We start from the raw sequence: 21,702 nt of genomic DNA on the forward strand, positions 1-21,702 counted from the left end.
GGTGGAAACCTCTCTCCATCGCTCAGCAGGTGTAGACACCCTCTCCATCGCTGAGTCGCCCTCTCATGGTGTGTTCCGACTCAGCCTCCTCCCTGAGGGCCACAGGAGCCAGGACTGTCCTTCCAACTCCGCTTCAGGAGACAGGGACCAGCGGGCCAGAGACTAATCCCAGAAGGTGGAAATGGCGCCAGCACTAAGACGTGCCCTGAAACTCACAGGAAGAGCGGACCAAGAAGACGGGAACAGCACGGGGCACTGGGAGCTCCAAATGCCCACGATACTGTGAGAGATGGAGAAAGGTATGGCTATGGCTGGCACAAAATGTTACTCAACATTTATTAAAGGCCTAAATGGAGAACATAACGCTATCAAACCCTTAGGTAAAAACACGGGAAAATTTGTATGGCCTGGGGTTAGATGAAAAGTTCTTAGACATGACACCAAAAGCATGATTCATGAAAGATGGACAAATTAAATTTAGTCATAAATTTAAAATTATAATTCTATAAAGCAATATAAAAATCTAAAGAGAATGAAACACAAACTATGGTCTAGAAAAAAATATTTGTGAATCACATCTCACAACGTACTGGCACGCAGAATATATGAAGAACCATGAAAACTTAACTGTAAGAAAGTAAAAACCCCAGTATTAAAGAGAGGGCAAATATTTGAATGGAGGCCTCATCAAAGAAGGTAGAAGGAGGGCGTATTGCCCGAGAAAGAGGCTCAACATCATGGAGATGCTGGAGAAATGCCAGTCAACAGTACCTCTGCAAATCTATTAAAATGGCTAAAAACACAAAAACCATGGGCCAACCCAGGTTCTAGGGATGATGCAGAGGAATTGGGACCCTCATAAGCTGCAGTGGGAATGGGAGGGGTCCCGCCATGCTGGAAAGTGGTCCAGGAGTTTCTTATGAAGTTAAGCACATCCTTACCACGTCATCCAGCAACCCCGTCCTGAAATGTCCCCCAAGAGAAAAAAACGTGCACACACAACCCTGCACACAAGTGTTTAGGCCTCATTCCTCATTGCCAATAACTGGAAGAAAACAAAATGTCCATCGGCAGGAGAAGGCGTGAACCAACGCGGATGCTTCCACATAGGGGGCACCGACCAGCAGTGGAGAGATGCACCCAAATGCTCCAGGTCTCCCAGGCCACATGCCCGGTGAAGGAAGCTAGTTTCGGTGGGCAGAGGCCGAAGGATGCGGCCACATGACATCTTGAAGACAGTGCTACCGTGTCGGGGAGCAGGACGGTGGTTTCCAGGGGCTGTGGGTGGAGGGGCGAATGGAGGAGCTCTCTGGGGCGATGGCGTGAGCACCTGCACCTCACTGTGGGCTGCTGCGGCTGAGAGGCTGTACAGCAAACGCTTCATTCAGTACATGCAGACTGAAGGAGGAAGGCTCCCACAACTCAAAGAGAGTGTCACCTCCATGAAAGAAAAACATATTAAAAAAACTCAAGAAAAAACTCCAAAAAGTATTTCATAAGCGGATTGACTGAGTTGACATAATCTACCTGGAAGCATGGAACTGAAACCACAGGCTTGGCAATCCCGGAGGGAGAGGGTGGAGGGTTTAGACCTCAATTGAAGGGCTCAGTACCTGGCTATAGGAAATAACATTTAAAAAGCGGCAGGGTGGAAATAATTTCTGCTGATGAGGTTGCATTTCTCCAGATAGCCAGCAGAATAAATTAAAGCAATATAGTCTTGCTCTGTTGCCCAGGCTGGAGTGCAGGGGCGCGATCTCCGCTCACTGTAAGCTCCGCGGGAGAATCTCTTGAACCCTGGAGGCAGAAGTTGCAGTGAGCAGAGGTCGCGCCATTGCACTCCAGCCTGGGCAACGAGCGAAATTCTGTCTCAAACCAAACAATTAGATAACTAACCCAGGACTAAAACCGCGTAACTTAAAAAAAAAATTCCAGGAGGTATTATGTTCACTCCCTGCAAGCCAATAAAGGCCACGTCTGGGGCATACATCTAAGAAAATAATCCTAAAGATAAAGTGATGGTCACAGATATGTTCTGTACGGTGTTATTTATTAAGAGCAAAAATGGGAAACAACCTAAATATCAACAAAATGGGACTGAACCCTTGCAAATTTACTAAAATAACTCAAAACTGTTAAGCATTATGCACAAGATGAAGATTTTACTAAAGTGAAAAGACAGGAAACATAATTACTAATGATTATTGGTTTATTTTTCATGCCACTTCATTCCACAAAAAGATTTCAGATATCTTACAAAAAGACACACTAGAAATATTAAAATACTATCTGAACCAGAAGCAAAATCAGAAAGGCATATAAGCCAAAGGGATCTGCCCAGCTTTCAAAGCTGACCACAGCCGTGCGCAATGGCTCTGTCCGTAATCCCCGCACTTGGGGAGGCCGAGGAGGGAGGATCGCTTGAGGCCACAAGTTCGAGACCAGCCCGGGCAACAGCAAGATCCCGCCTCTACAAAAAATTTAAAAATTAGCCGGAAACCGGAGGCTGGGGACAGGGCTGAGGATCGCTCCCGCCCCTTGGAGGCGGGAGACCGAGGGTCACTCCTGGTCACTAGAGGCTAGAGGCCAGAGGCCCCGGACCGCTCCCGCCCACCTCCGCGGACGAGCGCCGCCCCTCCCACCCCATTCCCTGCGGTCTGAACGTTCAGACCCTCTCGGTCTGGGAGATCCCGGAGAACCACCCACGGGGCTTTAAAAAATGTTGGTGCTCAACACCTCCCCGGAATAGGGCCCGCCCTAGCTCGGTCGGGGAGCGCGGGGCCTCCGTGTCCACCCAGCGCCACCGTCCGCGGGTCCGCTTTGCGCAGGCGCGGCTTCCCCCTTAGCCCCCGGCCCGGGCGCGGCGTGCTGCGCAGGCGCGATGTCCCCCACTACCGCACCGCCCCTTGACCCGGGCGTGGTGCGCGGGCGGGGTTTCCCGCCGGCTCTACCCGGTGTGGTGCGCAGGCGCAGTCTGCGCGGGGAGTGGCGGGACTGCGCGGCGGCGACTACAGACATGTCGGGGGTCCGGGGCCTGTGGCGGATGCTGAGCGCTCGGCGCCTGGTGCGGGTCAAGGCGGTGAGTCCCTGCCGCGGACCGGGGCCGGGCAGGCGGGGAGCGAGGCGGCGGTAGGAGCGGGACGGTCCCCAGTGGGTCCGAGCGGAGCGGGCGCCGGGTCCCCGCGCCCCCTGCCCGGCGATCGGGAAGGGGCTGGGAGAGCCCTGGGCCGGTGCGAGGGGGAGCCGCGGGGCGTACTCGGGGGCCTGGGGAGCTCGGTCCTTAGCAGGTAGTCCGCGTCCCGGTGAAGGTCACGACCCCGCGGGCTTGCTGGGCGTCCCCTCCGCCGCCTTGGTCCAGGCCTGGGGTCCCGCGACCTCGCGGGCTGAGGTAGCTCCTCGCCTCAGTGCCTGGCGGGTGGACTCGGGGAGGAGTCGTGTCTGCCCAAGGTCACCGGGGTGGAGCCCTGGCTGGGCTGGGCCTTTGCCGCCCTCTGTGCGGGTTGTCCTGAGGGGCCGCCCGCAGCCCGTGGGTGGGGCTGGCGGGGCGGGTGAAACCGCCCGGGTGGGTGCGAGGCGTGGCCGGGCTGGGCCGGGTGGGCGTCCGGTGGGAAGCGCGGCGCGCCCGAGCTTGGGCTTGCAGTTCCCCTTTCCAGAAAGCGCAAATCTGTGCATGTCCACTTCGAGACCTTGTAAGTTAAGGGTCTCTACTTTGGGTCCTGTTTGGTGGCCCTTGTGCCACCAAAAATGTGCCCGTGTTTAAAAGCAGCTGTGCCAGTGTTTAAAAATCAGACGGAGAGCTTAGGGCATTGACCGAGCGAGGACGCCGGGACCTGTGCTTGCCTGTGCGCTGAGTGCCTCGAGGGCCGGGCTCGGTTTAGTCCAGGATGATGGTCAGGGTTCCACTTCCCTGAGGCCTTGCTCTCTGAGTTTTCTGAATGTGCCCTCTACGATTGCATCATCAGAGTCGGCCTTCTAGGGTTTTATTTAATCAAGCTAAATTGGATAGGTTTAGTTGTTCGGTTCTTTTAAATGGACTTACCCACCCACCTCCTTAATTACAAAGTAATTTTAAATTGCAGAGTAAAAATCTCAGTAGGAACCAAGGCATTCAGCAATATTGATTTGAACTATGCCTTTAATTGTGCAGTTTTCTCCTTTTTGAAATAGCTATTAAAAATCTCTTTGAATTAAATGTGAGGATTAGTCATACAGCCATCCTGTCAACATCAGAAAGCATGTAAACCGTTCTAGTGTGTTGCTGTGGTTGGTGCTGACTGAGCAGAGACCCCCGCCGCATCTTGGGCTCTTAAGAGCTGCTAGGAAGGCGTCCACAAGCAGGAAGTAAAGCCCATGGTCAGTGGGGCTTTTTAGGGGAAATGGTAGCTTGTGATTGGAGAAAAGCTAGAGCTAGTGCCTTTGTCCTCAACCCAGATGGTGCCCAGTGTTCCTTCTGCAGACTAAGACCCCACGCACCTCAGACAAGATGGCAAGATAGCAAAATGGAACCAAAATTTAGTCTTGGGTTTTGTAAAAGTCTTTGTATCTTGATGAAGGTAGCTTTTCCTACAGAATGTCGTGCGTTTTTAGGTTCTTCGTTGGCTGCTTTTGTAATTGTGTAGGTTGTACATGCAGACTAGCTTCTTGCTCATGATTTATAGGTGCATTTTATTCGATGAGGACGCCTTACTTTGCTAGATTTCGGATATTAATGTCTCTGCACTTCTTACTTTTCCCCCTCCACCTCCTGATTCAGTCATCTGAAATTCTGTATTGTTAAGCAAGGTCTAAGTATTCCTTTTAGTTATATGTTCCCTATTTTTTTTCCTTAGAGGAAATGTTTGATAGTTTCTCCTAGAAAAATTAATAATTGGCACAAAAGACTAGTTCTGTGTCAAAACTAGTTTTGAGTTTTATCTAAAGACTGACATTGGCTTGAAGCTGGGCTTTCCAGATTCAAAAATCTGCCCCAGATTAGATTTAGAAGCAGAGGGTTAGTGTCCTTTTCCCCAGGGGGATGGCATGATAATTTGTTCAAGATTGTGTTAGAGTAGCTGCCCCTTTTAAGCCAGCTCTTGTGTGTGTGTGGTGGGGGGTGGGCAGTGGGTATTCCACCTCGACATCCTAGAAAGAACAAATAAACGTTGAGTGATTTCCCTGTTTCTACTTACATTTGGTATAATGTACTGTTTTTATTGGTGCTATTACTTATGTTAATAGGGCACTTTACAAAATTTTCAAGAACGTTTGTATTAAAACTATTTCAAAGACTTCTTTCTTAAAATATGATTTTACCATGTAAAAAATTATATTAAGGTAGAAAAATATTCGTTCTTTCTCTTTTTTTTTCTGAAAAAAGAAAAAACGAAATTAGCTTATTTCAGTAAAAACAGAGACTAGAAATTGGAGAAATAAAGAAAAATTTTTTATCCCACATAATAAGTAATTTCTGAATTGCAAGTATTTCTGAATACTTGACGACATCCCTCACATCCCCTTTTCTGATTGCTGAGTGTATTATTTCCTAAAGCTTTTTTTTTCTTTTCTTTTGTTTTTTGGAGACATTGTCTCTCTCTGTCGCCCGGGCTGGAGTACAGTGGCACAGTCTAGGCTCGCTGCAACCTCTGCCTCCTGGGTTCAAGCGATTCTCCTGCCTCAGCTTCCCAAGTAGCTGGGATTACAGGTGCCCACCACCACGCCCAGCTAATTTTTAGTAGAGAGGGGGTTTCGCCATGTTGGCCAGACTGGACTCGAACTCCTGACTTCAGGTGATCCGCCCACTTTGGCCTCCCAAAATGCTGGGATTACAGGCATGAGCCACCGCGGCGCCAGCCCCTAAAACTATTCTTTATGATATATTTCTTTTTTTTTTTTTTTTTTTTGAGACGGAGTCTCGCTCTGTCACCCAGGCTGGAGTGCAGTGGCTCAATCTCCGCTCACTGCAAGCTCCGCCTCACGGGTTCACACCATTCTCCTGCCTCAGCCGCCCGAGTAGCTGGGACTACAGGCGCCCGCCACCACGCCCGGCTAATTTTTTTTTTTTGTATTTTTTAATAGAGACGGGGTTTCACCATGTTAGCTAGGATGGCCTCGATCTCCTGACCTCGTGATCCGCCCACCTCGGCCTCCCAAAGTGCTCGGATTACAAGCGTGCGCCACCACGCCCGGCCTATGATATTTCTGAGACTATTCAGTGGTCTTCTAAAATGCCACTAGCAGAATGGAAAAGGTATCCCCCGAATGGCTGGCCAACCTTAGCATATGGGACAGTGTCACCTCTCTTACATAGAGCCACTAAAAACTAAACACTAAAACGAGTTTTCTTGAGTAAAGGTTTCTAAGATGGAAAATTTAAGCAGTGAGATATGTCAAGTTGTAGACGTTGGCCAGGAAAAAGCCAGGAGCAGCCAGGCAGGGGAGAGTGTGCATCCGACATCCTCCTGTGTCATGAAGGTATGACAGCTCTTCCCTCTGGGCTGTCAGCTTTTACTGTTCCAGGATACAGATCTCCTGATTCAGTGTCCAGCGCCTTTTGAACTGACCGCAAGCCCTAATGGACAATTGGAACTGTAGTGTGGAAAGGGCTCTGATGGAGCCAGTTAAAATGCTTCATTATTTGCAAAATACCACATACAGTAATACGATATAGATGTCTTTCCCCTTCTCCACTAAGTAGCATAAATGAAGACTTTACAGAGGAAGTGTGCCTTTTTCATTTCGTATCTGAGTCAGTGAGTATCCTGTTTGGAAGCAAGCTTCATCCTGGTTTTCTAGAGTGCCAAGTCAGGGTGGAAAGGAGGACCTGGGGGCTCAGTCCTTCGTTGCCCCTTGGGCTGCCTGCCCTTCAGGGTTAAGTAGAGGGTCCCAGCTGAGCTTTCTGGATGCACAGGAGCACCTGGATACATAAGAAGGTGAACAGTTTGCAGGGGGAAATCTGAATTACTATCCCCCACAGCATTTGTTCCTTCAGGACACTAACCCTCTGGCTCTGTGTCTTCTGTGTCTCCAGTGGCCAACAGTGTTGCAAACAGGAACCCGAGGTTTTCACTTCACTGTTGAAGGAACAAGAGGGCATCTGCTAAAGTTTCAGATTCCGTAAGTTCATGCTTTCTGTTCCATTATAAATGATTTTTTTGGCTTAGGGGGTAAGGATCTATACCAGTTTGTTTTCATATGAGTCATAGACATAAGAGAAAAATTTCTCATAGGTATCCAGTGCATGCTGAAGTTATTTTCAGTGTAATAATACTTAATTGTAAGTACAAACATAAACATAGATGTTAACATTTTTATTTGTATCTCTTATGTATCCATAAACTAGATTTAAATTTAGGTCAAGTAAAGGAATAAAATGAACAGTATCTGCTGTGATAGATGATAAAATCCTACTGAAAATAGGACCGTGGGGCCCTTCCGGTGTGGGTTCCTTGGTGTTGAGTGTGCCTGTTCTCTCTCTGTTGGAAAACTGAAACTTGCTGAGAAGTTCTTTTCTCATAAGCTCACAATAGCGACAGAATAGTCCTTGGCACCTTCTCAGGCATAAGCATAGGCACGGCCCTGAAGTAGAGTTGTGGTCCTCAGTCTGATCCCATGGGATAGACCCTCTACCATTCATAGAATCTGATTGTCAGTCCCTTCTCCAGGTGCGAATGTGCCCACCTCTGCCCGCACTGTTCAGGGCTCAGCCCCAGGACAGGATGGAGGCCCTGTGTGCCCAGCAGTTGCTCCTTTTATGTTTGTCAGGCTCTTTCACTGTCACAAGAGTCTTCATGTTTGGCATAGTGGAACATGTGATTGACAGGTGAATTTTTCTTTTCCAGATTTCTGCTCAGTATCCAGTAGTGGACCATGAATTCGACGCAGTGGTGGTAGGCGCTGGAGGGGCAGGCTTGCCAGCTGCATTTGGCCTTTCTGAGGCAGGGTTTAATACAGTGTGTGTTACAAAGCTGTTTCCTACCAGGTCACACACTGTTGCGGCGCAGGTGAGAGAAAGGTGCCCCACCGTGCTCCCACTCCGTGCAGGTCCTGCGCAGCTTCGCACTTTCTACCTGGGGAGGCTCCTGCCTCCTCCCCGTGCCAGCCACATGGCCTCTTGCTGTGCCTTACTCACTGAGCTCACCCTCTCAGGGGTCTCTCCCTGGAGCCTCTTCCCTGGGGACTTTGAAGGGCGGGAGCCTTGTTGTCACTCTTAATTGGGACTCCAGTCACACTTGGGTTTTCTGTGACCATCTCGCCTGCTACCCTCCCCACCCACCCCCGCCGCCCCAACACCTTAAGAAAAGGAGATCATCTAAAGAGGAGGAATCAGAGTTTAGGTTGGGGAAGAAAATGGCAAGGGTTTCATTTGTCCATGTGCTGCTGTCTTCCGGGACTCTGAGGGGTAAGACGGTGGTGGGCACATACAGCTAAAGGAAGTAGGGGTACAGGGGAGTGTGACTCTGAGTGTGGAGTTTATTACATGGCAGGAGGCACTTCTAATCTTTAACACATGCCCGTAAATGCCATTGGGAAGGTTTGTTAATAAAACTCTCTGGAAAGATTTGTTGAGTACCTTTTCTGTGCCAGATAATGTTAGGTAATAAGCATATTACAGGTAGCCTTTCACTCACTGCTGCAGTCAGCCCTTCCTGGAGTTCCCTGTGTCTCCACCACACAGATGAGGAGACTGAGGCTAAGGGATGGAACGACTGGGCGAGTCAGGGAGGGGTTGTGATCTGGGATCTGTCAGGCCTCGCTGCTCCTCTGCTGAGGTCAGCCCTCACTGGAGTCACCGTGTGAGTAGTTGGCTTTCTCTGAATCCCCCAGTGGGTGGATTTGGGCCTGGAAGAGAAAGCTGGGGCTCCTGTTTGTGGCTCGTAAGGAGTGGTTGGTGTTTCCAGGGAGGAATCAATGCTGCTCTGGGGAACATGGAGGAGGACAACTGGAGGTGGCATTTCTACGACACCGGAAGGGCTCCGACTGGCTGGGGGACCAGGATGCCATCCACTACATGGTGGAGCAGGCCCCCGCTGCCGTGGTCGAGGTGATGGGCGGGAGGCTCTGGGTGCTCTGTGGTCTGTTTCTAGTACAAGAGTCTGGGAAAAAATGTAAGCAATTGAGGCAGATGTGGCAGCCGAAAGAATGGTGATTAGCAAAGCTCACAAGAGAAGTCTTTGTCCGTCATGAACTATGCATTACATGTAACAAGAAAAGCTTCTCTTTGATGAAGTGTTGACATGTTCATAAAATAGTTTACTTTGGGTTTGCAGATTTGTGTTAAAGTTGTTTAGTGTAGATTAGTTGTGAATATCTTGACTCCTTTAAGGTAATAAGGTTTTTGTTTATCTTTCACAGCTAGAAAATTATGGCTTGCCATTTAGCAGAACTGAAGATGGGAAGATTTATCAGCGTGCATTTGGTGGACAGAGCCTCAAGTTTGGAAAGGGGGGCAGGCCCGTCGGTGCTGCTGTGTGGCTGATCGGACCGGTCACTCAATATTGCACACCTTATACAGGAGGGTAAGGCCGCCCCCGGTCCACCTGAGACAGGACACGTAGTGCTGGGGCTTATGGTGACAGCGGGGAATGGGTTAGCGTGCCGAGTGAGTCAGCCAGAGATTACGTAAAAAGCAACAGAGAACAGCGGTGTGGGACACATGCAGCGACTGTTGATGTGACAGGACCAGACATGTGCCTTGAGGAGCTGCCCCTAAGGCAATGTGTGACTTCTTGCATCTATTTTGGAAAGTTGAATTGATAATCTTCTATACCAGGTTTTAACTTGGGATATGTGACACTCCTGGACTTTTCTGGGTTGCTTTTCTGACCTGTGGACGATGGAGACCCCTGAAGTGGTGCTGAAGGACCAGACCTGTGTCTTCTCTTTCTCTGTCAGTGTCAGCTTTCTGATCCCTGGAAGGGATGAAAATAAGAAATGAATTTGTTGTAGGTTTTTTTTTTTAATTTGTTTAGAGATGGGGTCTTGCTCTGTTGCCCAGGCTGGAGTGCAGTGGAGCAATCTAGACTCACTGCAGCCTTTGTCTCCCAGGCTCAAACGATCCTTCCACCTCAGCCTCCGAAACAGCTGGGACTGCAGGCATGTGTTACCATGTCCAGCTAATTTTTGAGGGTTTTTTTGTTTTTGGTAGAGATGGGGTGTCACCATTTTAAGCCCAGGCTGGTCTCAAACTCCAGGGCTTAGGCGATCCTCCTGCCTCGGCCCCTCAGGGTGCTGGGATTATAGCCATGAGCCACTGCACCTGGCCTGTTGTATTTTTTATTACTGTTTTTAATCAGTAAGATGTCACTGAGCCCCTGAATTCCCTCTGTGATTTGCTTAGAGCTCCACTTCTCATGCTTTGTCTTCAATATGTGAGAAGTAACCACAGAAAAAAGAGCATTGAAACTTAGAAAATCAAAAGACAGGTGAGATGCAAGAATCACATTCTTGTTTTGAAAGCAAGATTGCCCTTTTTGTATAGAAATAAAAATTGTAGCTTTTGAAATACATTTAGTTTAGGGTTTTTGATCTCCTTTGTTAAAATTCGAGAGCTTGGCACGCCCTGTTTCTCATCGCACCGAGGAGTCACAGAGCCGCTGTTTGGAGCACAGACCGCTGGACTGCCCAGGTTTGGGTTTGAGCTCTGTCCTCAGCTGCATGACTGGATGTTACCAAGCATTAATTTGCTTGTCACTGAGAAAGGGGGTCGTACACCCAGAGTTGTAAGACTTAAATGAGTTTAATATGTGGAAAGCAGCTAGAACTGCCCATAGCAAGTGCAGTGTAAATATTAACTAAAAATAATCATTATTACTGTCCTTGCCACTGTTTGGGTAACTTAGATATGAATTCTCCAAGCTAGTATTCTTAACTAGTCACCACAGTATCATAGTGCAAAAGAATGTTCAAAAATTAAAACAAGATTTGAGGCATCCAACGTACACGCGGCTGTAATCAGAGTGTTGGCCAGAGGTCTGTGGGCCGGCCTTTCTCCTCTCTGGGGACGCCGCTCTGCCCCAGCCTCTGCTGCAGCTGTCAGCCTTGTCCGTGCTTTTTGTTATCCAGACTTTCCACTGTATCTTAACTGTTCTTTCTATTCAGTTTTGCATATAATGCCTTCTGCATATCTTTTTCGTCTCTCCCCCAAAAAGTATCTTGAAAAAAAAATAATGCGTTTGAAATAGAGACCTAGCAATTGTTAGGTTATAAATGTGTGGTTTTTTGCAGGCACACGTGGTACTGGTTGTCTCATTACGGAAGGATGTCGTGGAGAGGGAGGCATTCTCATTAACAGGCGAAAGGTTTATGGAGCGATACGCCCCTGTCGCGAAGGACCTGGCGTCTAGAGATGTGGTGTCTCGGTCGATGACTCTGGAGATCCGCGAAGGAAGGTGCGTGTGATTTACCACCAGCATTGTCCGAGCGGGCACACGGGCCAGGGTTGCTTCTGTGAGTTTCAGCACCGCTCGCCCTCACCTTCGTGTGCAGGGACGTGTGCACAGCCACCTCTCTGAGCTGCCGGGAGGCGTCTGTTAGTCTGTGATATTTTCCTAAAGACCTACATTTTGAAAATTTTAGCTAGTTTCTCAAATCTGTGGAACAGTTTCTCTTAGTGTGTGTGAGTATGTGACGGAGTATGGGAGAGAGAGACACACACCCAACCTGAAGTCAGTATGTGAGCCTTGGGTGTCGTGTCTGATACCCACAGATGTTTTTCGGCAGCTTTCAAAGTGTGGGGGTTATTTGGCTTTCAGTAAGACAATTTGCAGCTCTTTTTTTTTTTTTCAGTTTTATTTTATTATTATTATACTTTAAGTTTTAGGGTACATGTGCACAATGTGCAGGTTTGTTACATATGTATACATGTGCCATGTTGGTGTGCTGCACCCATTAACTCATCATTTAACATTAGGTATATCTCGTAATGCTGTCCCTCCCCCCTCCCCCACCCCACAACAGTCCCTGGAGTGTGATGTTCCCCTTCCTCTGTCCATGTGTTCTCATTGTTCAATTCCCACCTATGAGTGAGAACATGCGGTGTTTGGTTTTTTGTCCTTGCGATAGTTTACTGAGAATGATGATTTCCAGTTTCATCCATGTCCCTACAAAGGACATGAACTCATCATTTTTTATGGCTGCATAGTATCCCATGGTGTATACGTGCCACATTTTCTTAATCCAGTCTATCGTTGTTGGACATTTGGGTTGGTTCCAAGTCTTTGCTATTGTGAATACTGCCGCAATAAACATACACGTGCATGTGTCTTTATAGCAGCATGATTTATAGTCCTTTGGGTATATACCCAGTAATGGGATGGCTGGGTCAAATGGTATTTCTAGTTCTAGATCCCTGAGGAATCGCCACACTGACTTCCACAATGGTTGAACTAGTTTACAGTCCCACCAGCAGTGTAAAAGTGTTCCTATTTCTCCACATCCTCTCCAGTACCTGTTGTTTCCTGACTTTTTAATGATGGCCATTCTAACTGGTGTGAGATGGTATCTCATTGTGGTTTTGATTTGCATTTCTATGATGGCCAGTGATGATGAGCACTTTTTCATGTGTTTTTTGGCTGCATAAATGTCTTCTTTTGAGAAGTGTCTGTTCATGTCGTTCGCCCACTTTTTGATGGGGTTGTTTGTTTTTTTCTTGTAAATTTGTTTGAGTTCATTGTAGATTCTGGATATTAGCCCTTTGTCAGATGAGTAGGTTGTGAAAATTTTCTCCCATTTTGTAGGTTACCTGTTCACTCTGATGGTAGTTTCTTTTGCTGTGCAGAAGCTCTTTAGTTTAATTAGATCCCATTTGTCAATTTTGGCTTTTGTTGCCATTGCTTTTGGTGTTTTAGACATGAAGTCCTTGCCCATGCCTGTGTCCTGAATGGTAATGCCTAGGTTTTCTTTTAGGGTTTTTATGGTTTTAGGTCTTTAATCCATCTTGAATTAATTTTTATATAAGGTGTAAGGAAGGGATCCAGTTTCAGCTTTCTACATATGGCTAGCCAGTTTTCCCAGCACCATTTATTAAATAGGGAATCCTTTCCCCATTGCTTGTTTTTGTTAGGTTTGTCAAAGATCAGATAGGGCCTGACCCTGTTCTTTAATGTAATGACGCTTGCAAAATATCTGCCAGTATGGCGTTTCGAGGTTTTACATTTTTATATTAAAGAGAAGTCAGATGGTTTTTTGGAATATGGTGGCCCTCCGTATCCATCGGTTCCACATGTGTGGTTTCAACCAACTATGTTTTGAAAATAAAATTGCATCCTTGCAAATATGCAGACTTTTTTTCCTTGTCATTGTTCCCTAAACAACACAGTGTAACAACTATTTACTAGTATTTACATTGTATTAGGTACTATGAGTAATCCTGGAGTTGCTGTAAAACTTAAATGTAAAACTTTAAATGAGGATGATTTAGAATATGGAGGGGGATGTGCATAGGTTATATGCAAATACTCTCCTATTTTATATTAGGGACTTGAGCATCCACGGATTTTGGTATCCGTGGGGGTCCTGGACCCAACCTGCCATGGATACACAGGGACGACTGTATTTGCATAGAGGCCTTTCTAGTGCACTTACCAAGGACAGCCACAGCAGGCTGTGATCGCTGAGACGAGTGTGAGTTCAGTGAGGGCAGAGTTTTGTTCTGGTTCTCAGCTGTGTTCCAGCACCTGGGATTGTCCCTGGCACATGGTAGATGCTTAGAAAAGATTTGATGAGAGGGTGACCATACATGAGGGGAAATTTTCCTCTGTATCAAAACATGTTGAAACTCACGTGCTTCCAAGATGACATATTCTCAGGTCTCCTGCCGTTGCCGTTCTCTGCCTTATGTGATGGTGTTCTGTCTTACCAGAGGCTGTGGCCCTGAGGAAGATCACGTCTACCTGCAGCTGCACCATCTACCTCCAGAGCAGCTGGCCACGCGCCTGCCCGGCATTTCAGAGACAGCCATGATCTTCGCTGGCGTGGACGTCACGAAGGAGCCAATCCCTGTCCTCCCCACCGTGCATTATAACATGGATGGCATTCCCACCAGCTACAAGGGGCAGGTGATGGTGCTGGCTCTTCTCCCACAGCTGGAAAGAAGGCTGGGACGACGGGGCCCACCTCGCAGTTGTCTCTTTAGATCTTAGAGGAAAAGACAGTTGTTTTCTTCAAGAAAGTACTGTATTGTTTTCTAGATCGCACTTTAAATTTCTATTACTGGAGGATGGAGGGGGGCTTAGTAATTTATTCCTCCTTAGTAAACTGTCATAGATACATCATTTGCAGCTTTTTCCATTTTATAATTACTTTCCTATATGATCTTGTGTTATTTCTAATGATCTTATACATCGAGGGATCTTTATAATTCCTATTTCTAATGATCTTGTACATTGAGGGATCTTTATAATTCATACCTTTGAGTGGTTTGCGGTTCACACAGAGCTTGTCAATCACTTAGCCTCCTTGTTGGGCAAGGTGGGTGGAAGCTGTTACTTTCCCTGCATAGATGAAGAGGTGAACAGGGGGTAGAAGAGTCTGGAACATCAGTCTCCCCTGCTGATGTTCCTCCACCTGCCGTGCTCCTGGGTCCGAGCCGGAGCACAGGTGGTGAGGGCCTCGGGAACATGGGACACGAGGGACAGTCGCAGATGCTGACATTGGAGGTCCTCTGACCTGCTTGTAACAGCAGGTGCTCAGGGGCAGAGGGGAAACTGGGGGATACATTTGGAAGTTTCCCTCTGAAGAAGAGTAGCTATGGTCCTTATTTCCTTCTCAGATACGGTCTTTACTTCCCTCTCTTTGTTTATTGGAGATGGAGACTCGCTCTGTCGCTTAGGCTGGAGTGCAATGGCGCAATCTCGGCTCACTGCAACCTCCGCCTCCCAGGTTCAAGCGATTCTTCTGCCTCAGCCTCCCAAGTAGCTGGGATTACAGGCACCCGCCATCATGCCTGGCTAATTTTTGTACTTTCAGTTGAAACGGGGTTTCACCATGTTAGCCAGACAGGTCTTGAACCCCTGAAGTCAGGTGATCCACCCGCCTCAGCCTCCCAAAGTGCTGGGATTACAGACGTGAGCCACCGTGCCTGGCCTACTTCCCTCTCTTTCTCTGACCCGTAGCACAGACACCCTGTTGAGGGAGGTGGGCTTGTGGAGGAATGGGCACCTTGACATTTCACCTGAAATCTTCCTTTCCACAGGTCCTGAGGCATGTGAATGGCCAGGATCAGATTGCGCCCGGCCTGTACACCTGTGGGGAGGCTGCCTGTGCCTCGGTACATGGTGCCAACCGCCTCGGGGCAAACTCGCTGTTGGACCTGGTTGTCTGGTCAGGCATGTGCCCTGAGCATCGAAAAGTCATGCAGGCCTGGTAAGTGTTTTCTTCAGGAGCCAGACTATTTGAGAAGGGCAGGAGGTTAGTCTTCTTTCTTTTTTTTGAGACAGGGTCAGCCCAGGCTGGAGTGCAGTGGCACAGTCATAGCAGCCTCAACCTCCCGAGCTCAAGCAGTCCTCAACACCTCAACCTTCAGAGCCCCAAGTAGCTGGGACTGCAGATATGCACCACCACCGCTGGCTAATTTTTAAAAAAATTTTTTGTAGAGACAGGGTCTCACAATATTGCCCAGGCTGGTCTTGAACTCGTAGACTCAAACAGTCCTTCTGCCTCAGCTTCCCAAACTATTGGGATTACAGGCATGAGCCACTGCACCCAGCCAGGTTACAAAGCCTTGATTTGTTACTGGAAATTGGCTTAGTGATCATATAGAGGTAGTCTGGGTTTTTTCCCCAGAAGTGATTAAACTGAGAAATCCAGAGATTATATGGTGGTAATGTTGAGACTAGATAGAGGCTGGTTGGGGATCTTAACAGTTAAGGTGACATTTTTGGGGTTACTTTTTTTTTAAAATTATTTTGCAGTCATTATTTTCTGCTTAGAAAAAGCACTATTAGGAAGTTGTTATTTGTAGGGGAATTTCATTACATATTACTTGCCTGATAAAAATCACTTATTTGCAATGAAATATTTAAAATAGTTGGCATGAATGAATATGTAACTTCTTGGTACTTAGAAAAATAATTTAGGCCATTCTAAAAACAAAGTACAACTAACCTCTATTAGAGGAGAAGGGCTGACTTAGAGTGAACAGGATTCCCACCCTCTACGGACAGATTGGATTTCACTTGCTGGTTTTCTTTTCATGATGGTGTCAAATAACGTGCAGGAAAAGAAATACCACGTGTGGGAGTGTGAGTCTTACGTGCACTAAGAACAGGACAGTTAGCATCGCTCCCACCTCCAGAGATGTTCACGGTGGTTATCCAGCCTCGTGTGCTCAGAACAGTGTGAGGTGGATGAGGCACTGGTGGATGTTTGTGTGGCAAGGATGGTGGGACCCCAGGCCCACGTTCTTCCCGTTACGTTTCTCTGGTGTTAACTGTTTAGCATGATTTCTGCTGTTTTATAGAACAGGTGCTTTTTGCTCTGTTGAAAAGAGCAAATAAAAGTGAAATAAAAACTAGCACTGCCATAACTTATAACATGCGCCCTTTTATATCTAGTTAGAAAGGTACAGATAGTATAAAAGGGTAGCTTACTTCAGACACTCTGTCTCTGTGGATCTGACCACAGCCCAGGAGGCCAGCACACGCAGAGCTGGCGTCTTATCCCAAGCCATTGCTGATCATGGGTGAAGGCGGAGTTCAGGTCCGTCGTTCTTGACGCCACAGGTTGTGCTTGTCTCATTCCATAGCCCTGCACTTTGTAGCAGTGAGGACTGATACCACTTCTCTCAGAGCAATGTAGAAATTTTGAGCTTCTCTTTCTTTGAAAATGCAGAAAAGAACATTATGTAAGAATACCCTATACTTTACTTCTGAGAAACCGCTCACACATGCAGCATCTCACGCAGGATGCTGTGGAGTCATTTTGTAAGAATACCCTATACTTTACATCTGAGAAACCGCTCACACATGCAGCATCTCACGCAGGATGCTGTGGAGTCAGACTCAAAAGGCTGCACACCTGTGGTTCTGTTGATACGACATTCTGGAAAAGGCACATCTAGGGAAGAAAGGGATTGGTGGTTGCCAGAAGCTGTTTCCTGATTGTGCTGAGACTTAGAGACACAGCTCTGTGTGTGTCAAAATTTGAAAAACCTACATTACAAATGATGAGTTTATTTTACTGTATCTTTAAGCTTTAATTTTTAAAAATGAAAAGGAAAGAAAAAATGCTTGTAGCATCCCTACTTCTCCCCCACGCCCCCCCCCAAAATACATATATATATATATATATATATTTTTAGACATAGTCTCCCTCTGTCGCCCAGGCTGGAGCGCAGTGGTACGATCAGGTGCACGCCACCACATCTGGCTAATTTTAAAAATGTTTTCTAGGGACAGGGTCTCCCTGTGTTGCCCAGGATGGTCTTGAACTCCTGACCTCAAGTGATCCTCCTGTCTCAGCCTCCCAAAGTGGTTACATGCATCTCTACATGCGTTGAAATTGGTAGAACTGAGGCTGGGTGCAGTGGTTCGCGCCTATAATCCCACCACTTTGGGAGGCCGAGGCAGGCAGATTGCTTGAGCTCGGGACTTCAAGACCAGCTTGGGCAAGGTGGTGAAACCCCGTCTCTACCAAAAATACAAAAATTAGCTGGGTATGGTGGCTCACACTTGGGTAGTCCCAGCTACTTGGGAGGCTGAGGTGGGAGGATTGCTGGAGCCTGGAAGGCGGAGGTTGCAGTGAGCCGAGATCACACCACTGCACTCCAGCCTGGGCAACAGAGGGAAGAGACATTGTCTCAAAAAAAAAAAAGAAAAAATGAATTGTAGAACTGTCCACCAAAGAAAAAGTCAATTTTAATGAATGATCAATTTTTAAAGCATTATAAACAAAAGGAAAAGAAACACCAGTGAGCCTAGAAACATTTGAGCAGACCCTCAAGAGACCCACAGCCTGGGCCCGGGGAGAGGCGGTGCAGACCCTCAGGAGACCCACGGCCTGGGCCGGGGAGAGGCGGTGCAGACCCTCAGGAGTCCCACGGCCTGGGCCGGGGAGAGGCAGTGCAGACCCTCAAGAGACCCACGGCCTGGGCCCGGGGAGAGGCGGTGCAGACCCTCAGAAGACCCACGGCCTGGGGCCGGGGGGAGGCGGTGCAGGGACCCGTCAGGGAGTCCCATGGCCTGGCTGGGGAGAGGCGGTGCAGACCCTCAGGAGACAGCCTGGGCCTGGGGAGAGGCAGTGGGCGGGGAAGGGCCTGTTTGACTCCTGCATTTCATACCTCCTACCTCCTGCATGTGTTACCTATTGAAGAAAATATATATATAATGTTATAAAAAGAAAAACTTTACAACTTTTTTCAAGACATCTTGGAAACACAAGAGTTGCAAATCTTGGCCGTGCGCAGTGGCTCACACATGTGATCCCAGCACTTTGGGAGGCCGAGGCAGGTGGCTCACCTGAGGTCAGGAGTTCGAGACCAGCCTGGCCAACATGGTGAAACCCCATCTCTACTGAAAATACAAAAATTAGCCAGGTATGGTGGCGTACTCCTGTAGTCCCAGCTACTCCGGAGTCTGAGGCAGGAGGATTGCTTGAACCAGGAGGTGGATGTTGCAGTGAGCCAAGATGGTGTCACTGCACTCCAGCCTGGGCTACAGCGCAAAATTCCATCTCAAAAAAGAAAAGAATTGCAAATCTTGAAGTATAGGTGAGAGCACACAACAGTCCCAAGTCAGCAGGTGACTTTCAAGCACACAGCAGCCACCTTCCTCCCCCTGATGCAAGGACAATGGGGTGGCCGGCCCCTTGGGACCACCATCTGGAAGGTGTCTTTTTTTCCCCTTAGTGGAGTGACATTTATATACACTTAATATATATAAATTTGTATACTTTTTTTTTTTTGTAAGACAGGGTCTCGCTGTGTTGCCCAGGCTGGAGTGCAGTGGCGCAATCTCGGCTCACTGTAACCTCCACCTTTCGGGTTCAAGCAGTTCTCATGCCAGATAATTTTTGTGTTTTTAGTAGAAATGAGGTTTTGCCACGTTGGCCAGGCTGCTCTTGAACTCCTGACCTCAAGTGCTCCACCTACCTCGGCCTCCTACAGTGCTGGGATTACAGGCGTGAGCCACCACACCTGGCCTACATTTCATTTTTTAATTTTAAAGATGATTTCTAGGTTATTCACTCTAAGATTACTTAATAGATATCTACTGTGTGCCAATAGTTTTGCGTTTCATCTCTGTTCTTTAAAATTGGCCCAACTCAACAGATGACCTCAGATGTAAGGTGGGCTGGCAGTGTGTTAGCTCAGGAGACTTACACAGTTTCCAGGCTCCTTGAGCGGCTGTGCTACATATTTGTGTGTCATTCTAAATCCATTTGGTTTTTTAAACGTTTTCGAAAGTTAAATTCTAGCGTTTTCTGTTGGTGTTTTAGGAGATAAAGTCCCTCCAATTAAACCAAATGCTGGGGAAGAATCTGTCATGAATCTTGACAAATTGAGATTTGCTGATGGAAGCACAAGAACATCGGAACTGCGACTCAGCATGCAGAAGGTAAGAGCCTGGACTCGCTCTGGGGTGAGCAGGCGGGCTGCATACCTGGTCCTGCACTGGTTTTGTTTTTTTAAAAATAGATATATGGGGATGCAGGTGCAGTTTGTGTGGATGTTTTTACTGTGATGTGGTGGAGTCTGGGCTTTTCATGTACCTGTCACGCAAGTCGTGTGTGTTGTACCCAGCAGGTAATTGCTCATCCCCACCCCCGCCCGCTTTTTGGAGCCCCCAGTCTCTGTTAGTCCACTCGGTGTGTCCAGGTATACTCACCGTTCAGCGCCCACTTCCAGTGAGAATGTGTGACACTTGACCTTCTGAGTCACTTCGCTTAGGATAGTGACCTCCCGTTCCATCCGTGTGGCTGCAGAAGACATGATTGCGTTCTTTTTTTGTGGCTGAGTAGTATTTCATGGTATATATGTACCACATTTTCTTCATCCGGTCGTCCGTTGATGGCCACTTAGGTTGATTCCATGACTTTGCTATTGTGACTAGTGCTGCGATAAACATACGAGGCTGCACCAGTATCTGGAGGAAACAGCAGCAGGATGTGCTCTTCACTGTACCAAGAATATGGAAGAGACCAGAAGTGCACTTCTTTTCCACAGAGAAGGTCAGCAGGCTAGGGCAGAATTAGTGACTGCTTAGCATCCAGGACAGCCTTCTGTGGTTCACTCGTGTGTGCTTGGCGTGACCTCCGTGCCCTGACCGTCGCTGGCTGTCATGGATGAGTCACAGCGTGGAGGAGAGGGAGCCACAGGACCCGCGTAGAAGCTCAGTCCCCAGCAGGGCAGCTTTCTCAGAGGTTTCCTGGAGTTCAACACAACACTGGTGCTTACATCTCAGGCCCAGATATTGATCATGTCATCACGCCTGGCTTCCAGCAGCTCGGAAATGTCTTTAAGCTGGACCTGTTGCTGCCCCTAAATATACTCCAGAAGAGAGGGAAGTGGGCGGCGGGTGGAAAGTGATCTGTGCGCCTGTGCTGCTGGGAGTCGGTCCAGTAGGACCATCTGTGATGATGGAAATGTTGAGTGTTTGCCGTCCAGTATGGCAGCCATTAGCCACAGGGGGCTGTGGAGAACCTGATATATAGTCAGTCTAAGAAACTGAATTCCTCTAATAACAAGGATTCGTGTCCAAGAATGAGATCTCTTGTCTACTATTTGCAAGAATTTCTGCGTATTTTCTAAAAGAAGTCCATTGTTTTAGGCATATTCTGAAAGGCATTTGGTGTTAGACACAAGAGAACAGGTTCGCTGCTGACATTTTCAGAGGCCTGTGCCCTTCAGTCTTCAAGTGAGGCTGGGCTTGAGGGAGGCTTTGTGGAAAGGTGGAAGAACAGCGTGACTAAGGCACAGAAGGCTGAGTGATGCCCTGCAGTGCTTTTGTAGGGTTGGAGGCCAGCTGGGAAAGAAGGAACCATTGCATTAGAGAATGGGAACAGGCCTTAGGATATAGAAATGGCAAATCTGAGATAGTTTGAAGTGAGAATACTAGAAGTGTTCCCCACCAAACAAGGTGTGTCTGGTGCCTGCTGTATCCCAGGCCCGTGAGGTGCTGGAGTCGGCACTGAACCACAGAGCTTCCTATGCTTGTGGAAATGCGTTTCGTTGGGGAAGGGATTTTTCTGCTGACTCTGGCTATTAATAGTAACAATCAAAAAGAAATGACGTACATTGTTGGAAACAGGCCCCCAAATGTGGCCATAAACTGGCCCCCAAACTGGCCATAAACAAAATCTCTGCAGCATGTGACATGCTCGTGATGGCCATGATGCCACGCCAGAAGGTTGTGGGTTTACCGTAATGAGGGCAAGGAAACCCTGGCCCACCCAGAGCAGAAAACCTCTTAAGGCAGTCTTAAACCACAAACAATAGCATGAGCGATCTGTGTCTTAAGGACATGCTCCTGCTTCCCTTTATTTCCCATAAGGATACTTTTAGTAAGTCTTATCACTGTCTTGCTGTCAATAAATACGTGGGTAAATCTCTGTTCGAGGCTCTCAGCTCTGAAGGCTGTGAGACCCCGATTTCCCACTCCACACTCTATATTTCTGTGTGTGTGTGTCTTTAATTCCTCTACTTGCCGCTGGGTTAGGGTTTCCACGACCCAGCTGGTTTCGGCACTATATTGAAAAGGAATAGATACAGTTGCCATTATTTACAGATAT

The 21,702-nt window shown here is 47.7% G+C and overlaps 1 pseudogene; it reads left to right on the plus strand.

The window, feature by feature from the left end:
* The first annotated feature begins 2,993 nt into the window (after positions 1-2,993).
* Positions 2,994-19,627, plus strand: LOC115834195 (annotated as a pseudogene).
* The last annotated feature ends 2,075 nt before the right edge of the window (positions 19,628-21,702 follow it).

The sequence above is a fragment of the Nomascus leucogenys genome, unplaced genomic scaffold, assembly GCF_006542625.1.
Source record: "Nomascus leucogenys isolate Asia unplaced genomic scaffold, Asia_NLE_v1 000523F_271578_qpd_obj, whole genome shotgun sequence".
Taxonomy (NCBI): Eukaryota; Metazoa; Chordata; class Mammalia; order Primates; family Hylobatidae; genus Nomascus; species Nomascus leucogenys.